The following is a 6,000-nucleotide window of genomic DNA, read 5'->3' on the forward strand; positions in this document are numbered from 1 at the left end:
AACAGAGAGAACCAAGAAAATAGATATCCATGAAGAACTACTAGGATCACATTTAACCCTTGGGTACAGAAAGGCTGTGCACAAGCTGAATGAACTGAGGAACAATTAGAGCAGGAGATGGGACAGGAACGAAAACATTCCCCAAGTCACACACAGATCCACGGTAAAGAGTAAAAGCTTCACTGGAACTAGGAGCTTAAGCACAATCTCTAACCAAACATTGGCCAAACAATAAGCTACTGTGATTCAGAAATAATTACTAAGAAGCCAGGTTTAACAATAAAATCACATCCACTGTAGCAGTCTGGAAGACTATGTACATGCCCAAGGTTGCATCCTCTAAAATAGAATCATACAGGAAAATCCATGCTATCAGTTCTAAGCAAAAGGGGTGGAGGATAGAGGGAAAAAAATGTAAACTCTGAACTATGATAGCAACCTCCAAACACACATGCATTTAATTGCAAAACTAAATATCCAGCAGGCCAAGGGAACTTAAGCACACCTGTTGACCAATAACAAGCTTATGCTGACCTGGGCCAATTACTAGTCAGGTAAAAAGATAAACACAAGAAAACAACTGCATATTGTAATGGCAATAAACATCATAGAATTATTTTTGCCAACTTGCTAAACAAATAAATGATAGCATCAACCCTAAGGGGGTAGGTAGAGTTAAGATTCTGATTTGTTATATTACCTAAAATGCACAATTTTCAAGAAAAAGTTAAGAGACATGCAAAAAAAGAAAAGAAGAAAAAGGAGAAGGAGGAGGAGGAGGAGGAGGAGGAGGAGGAGGAGGAGGAGGAGGAGGAGAAGGAAACTGTGATACGCATATGGAGGGAAAATAGGCAATTCAATGGGGGGGAATATAATCTTTTCAACAAATAGTGCTGAGACAATATCCACATGCAGAAGAATGAATTTTGATTCCTACCTCACACCATAAAAAAAAATCATTCAAAATGAATCATTGATTTAAATGTAAAAGCTAACATTATAAAACCCTTAGGAATAGGAAAATATAAGAATAACTCCTTATGAGCTTGGATTAGATAATGATTTCTTACATATAATACCAAAACCAAAAAAGAGACAGATAATCTAGTTGAAAATGGACAAAGAATTTGAATATTCATTTCTTGACAAAGATATGCAATGGTTAATAAGCTTAGGAAAAGATGTACATCATCAGCCATTAGGGAAATGCAAATCAAAACCACAATGACTTACCACTTCACATCTACTAGGATAGCTACAATCAAAAGAAAATGTAAAACATATTGTCAAGGATGTAGCAAAACTGGAACCATCATGCATTGTAGGTAGGAATGCTAAATGGCTTAGCCAATTTAGAAGACAGTTTAGCAGTTTCTTAAAGAGTTAAGTACAAATTTACCATATAATCAAGCAATCCCATGTTTAGAATATGCAAGAGAAATGAAAACATATGTCCACAGTAAGATTTCTGCATGAATGATGATAGCAAAAATACTTTTAATAGCCAAAAAGTGAAAAAAACGCATCCATCAACTGGTGAATGTATAGAGTTGTGGTTATCCATACAATGGAATTGCATTTGGCAATAAAAATGAATGAAAGGCTGACACATACTACAACATGGATCAACGTCTAAAATATTACACTACATGAAAGAAGCCAGATGCAAAAGACCACATTTTGGGTGATTTTATTTATGTGAAGTGTCCAGAAACAGTAAATCTTTAGAAACAGTAAGTAGATCAGTGGTTGTCAGGGACTGGGTTTAGGAACAGGAAGTGACCGTAGTGAGCACCATGTATCTGTTTGAGGTAACAAAAATTTTCTACAATTAGATTGTGGTAATTTTTATACTTGTCTGTCAATTTGAAAAAGCATTTAATTATTGTCTTAAACCAAATGAATTTAAGATGCATATGTGATACCTCAATAAACTCATCTTTAAAAAAGCAGGTCCTTGGTAAATGACTGTAGTAATCATATCTCACATTTGAAGTCAAAGATATACTAATTATAAGATGATATATACATCTTTTTGCCTCTCACACCATCACAACTTGTCTCATTTATTTGGAAAATATTGGGTATCAGTCACCATAGAAAGCTGAAATATAATCTTATATCCTGATCTATTCTAAGCAGTAAGAAGAAATCAATTTTAAGTATATTACAATGATACTCAAATTTTATATTTTGGCTTGATAGACCTAGTTTTTCTCATAGATACATTAGCTACATTTCCAAATGACATGAGAATTTCTACCTCAAAATTGAAAATACTTTGTTAGCCTTAGAGAGAATTCTGCACTTAACTCTAGTAAACAATGTGATCTAATATCAACTTTAGTTGGAATTTTTGCTGCTATCTTAAAAATACATCTTGCATAATGTATTATAATATGGATTAAATCAAAAGGTATAATGTTAACATCCAACCTTGTTGTTTATTCAAGTCAATCTACTTATATATACAAATCTGATATTTACCTCTTAAAATATTTAACAGGCATAAGTGCCCATAAATCAGTTATGACAATCATTGTTAAGGCAATCAATAGCAGGGAATATGCATTAATTCAAATAATATTGATAGGCTCATGAACCTGCATCAGTCTTCTGTGAAGTAAGAAAAATGAGACATCTTCCAAAAAATCAATATTTTCCTTTTTATGTCATTCACTTGAAGATTATCAATAATACATTACTTTTTTACCTGATGTGTCAATGGTTTAATTTTTAAATACAGACATCTCTACATTTTAATGTGAAATGATAATCTACAAGGAACCAAGAGACTAAAAATCATTTGATTAAAATATTTTTTGAGGTTTATAAAAACACGTGCGTTGATACACTTATACACACATACACACATATATGCCCCTAAACATATATACGTACATGAACTGTTGCTATATTTTTGTGTGCAGTAGCATAAGAAAGCTCTGTCTTTGAAACAGCACAAAAATGCTTGCTTCATTCTGAAGGTGTATTGAATAAAAGGAATAAAAGAAATCTCAGTACCCATCTTTTTTAGCCTTTGTGAACTGGGATGTTACACAGGTATGTGCTTAGGTAAAAATACAAAATGTGAAATTACAACACCCATTCATCAAAAAAGAAACATTTTAATTGGTTATAGGTGGAAAATATCTACTTGACAGTCAGTTTCTCACTTTTCACGTAAGTGCTTTGCTGCTTGGATGCCTAATCTTGTTTAGTGTAGGAAAAGTAATTTGACATGAAAGTACCTAGATGGCTGCCGAAAATTAATTGCCAATTAAAAAAGAAAAATGTTTGTGCTACTCTATAAACAAGCCAACATATAAACCTTTCAGTCTTGTTGCTTTATTTATGTCTTTATAGATCTGGTTTCAAGCTATTTGCATACAATTTACAAATTCATATTATAATTCTCCAGTATATTTATGATTTTATAGTTGTATATATTTTACCTCCATGAGAAATATTTATTTCTGTATGCTTCCGTTGCTTATTATTTAACAAAAACATCACATTGCATTTGATAGTTTATGTATCTTCTTTAGAATAAGACATTTTTATTTGTAAAGGGGAAAGAAAATATTTTACCACCACCAATGGGTATGGATGAGCACACGCACGTGTGTACACACCACACATGCATGCACACACACACACACACACACATGCCACAGAAACCTTATTTTAGAAAATGTCCCATACCTTTCATCTCTCTGTCGGTCTCCATAATATTGATAATAATAACTTTTTAGAGGTAAGAGGAAAAGATTTCCTATATGAAAGAAACTTTGAGAAATCAATCGATTCTGAGAGGTTTCAGTACTTGAATACCGATAAACCAATATTCATCGGGGCACCTAGACTGGCAAAAAGGAGAGTCATTCATATCCTTATCTCACTCAGGGCACCTGGGTAGCTCAGTCAGTCAAAGTGTCGGACTTCAGCTCAGGTCATGATCTCAAAGTTTGTGAGTTTGAGCCTATGTCAGGCTCTCTGCTGTCAGCACAGAGACTGTTTTGGATCCTCTGTGTCCCTCTCCGCTGCCCCTTCCCTGCTCATTCTCTAAATAAACAAACAAACAAACTTTAAAAAATGTAAATTCTTATCTCTCTTTGAAAGGAAAATTTCAGATTGAAGATAAAATCTGGAGCCTTATATTAAATCAAATGAAGAGTAAAGTATCAATATTCTAAAAATGTTAGAAGGGAAATTAGTAAATATGTATATGTGTATATACATATACTATATGAAATAATGATGTTTGAGCCACATTTTCACACTTCCCATTTTGAAGTTTTGGCAGCTTTTTCTGGCTATGTAAAACTACCAGTGAGATGAAAGGAGGTCATTTATTCTAAGTCAAGGATTCATCAAAGTTATCATACTGTAACTGGAGGGAGGGGAGGCATTGATGGAAAAGATTTTTCCAAATAGTTCCCAAAAATAATAAGAACTGCAGCATTTTACTTTGTTATTTAGAAACAAAAACAAGTTTCCTATTAAGAGTTGAATCAAATGATGTGTCTTCCTTCACCTGTACCAGCAATCAAGATCCAACTTTCTGACATCTTTATTCTTATTCATTTAAATATCTTTCTCATAGTCATACTGTTTCCAAACTATGGGATTATCTTTTTCTTGTGTTTTATATCAAATTAGGGCTCGGCTGTATTTCAAAGCATTCAGCACAATGCTTGACACACATTAGGCTCTATGTATTTTTTAACTAAATAGAATTCTGTTAATAATATATTTGCTCCATCTCTGACATCTGTCCTGTCTTTTTCTCCCCTAGTCCCTAGTTGTGGAGGCTTTGGTAACTATTATGGCTATAATAATTATGGCTATGGAAATGATGGCTTTGATGCCAGATTGAGAGTTGATATTGATGGGCATGGCTAGGGGGAGCTGGTGATGCAACTTCAGGTTTTTTCGGTGGTCATTTTGTACATATGGGAGGATTACCTTTTAATTCAACTGAAAATAACATCGATAATTTTCCCCATGACTAAATCCAATATGAGTTGATACTGATATTGGAGCTGGTGGCAGAGCAACAGGAGAAGCAGATGTAGAGTTTGTAACATATAAGGATGCAGTAGCTACCATGTCTAACGGTAAGAATAGATGCAATACCAATACATTAAACTCTTCTTGAATTCTAGTCTGGCATGGCAGGTTCTGGAATGGGTGCTGTAGCAGAGATGGAATGGATAATGAGAGAGATTATGGATCCATTGGAAGGATGGAAATGGGGGACAATTACAGCGAAGGATTGGTACTCCTGGTGGTTTGAGTGGTTATGGCCATGATAGGCAGTGGAGGTTACTATGGGCAAGGTGGCATGAATGGAGGTGGATGGTGTGACATGTACTAAAGCATAAACCACCAAGTACCAAGTCCTGTGTACAGAATCCCATCTACTAGGCTTTCTTACAGATTTAATTTCTTTTGGGGGTACCTGGGTGGCTCAGTCAGTTAAGTGTCAGACTTTGGCTTAGGTCATAATCTCATGGTCCATGAGTTCAAGCTCCACATTGGGCTCTCTGCTGTCAGGGCAGAACCCACTTTGGATCCTATCTCCCTCTCTCTGCCCCTCCCCCCATTACTCTCTCTCAAAAATAAATATTTAATATCGTTTGTATTTTAAGAACTGTATAATGGCTGAAGGAATGTGTTTTCAAAATATTATTCGGAAAAGCAACAGATTGTGATGGAAACATCTGTTTTCTATAGGTTTTATTTGTTGCACACTTTGCATAAGTTTTATATTAAGAATAAGTGATGAACCCCTCAACACTTCTAAACTGAGCTATTGTAAAGTCCTCAAGACTATATATATTTTAATATTTATTGATATCCTACCATGTGTTCTATACTCTGAGAGGAGCCTATACATAGATCATCTTGTCACTCTTCTACAAGGTAGGTGTTAAAAGTACTAATAGAATGAAAAAGATTGCAATAAGTCTTCTCCAAATACAGCATCATTTTGCC

At 34.5% G+C, this 6,000-nt stretch overlaps 1 pseudogene; it reads left to right on the forward strand.

The window, feature by feature from the left end:
• LOC122478690 overlaps window positions 1–5,380 on the forward strand; it is a 41,748-nt pseudogene extending 36,368 nt beyond the window's left edge.
• The last annotated feature ends 620 nt before the right edge of the window (window positions 5,381–6,000 follow it).

The sequence above is a fragment of the Prionailurus bengalensis genome, chromosome A1, assembly GCF_016509475.1.
Source record: "Prionailurus bengalensis isolate Pbe53 chromosome A1, Fcat_Pben_1.1_paternal_pri, whole genome shotgun sequence".
Lineage (NCBI taxonomy): Eukaryota > Metazoa > Chordata > Mammalia > Carnivora > Felidae > Prionailurus > Prionailurus bengalensis.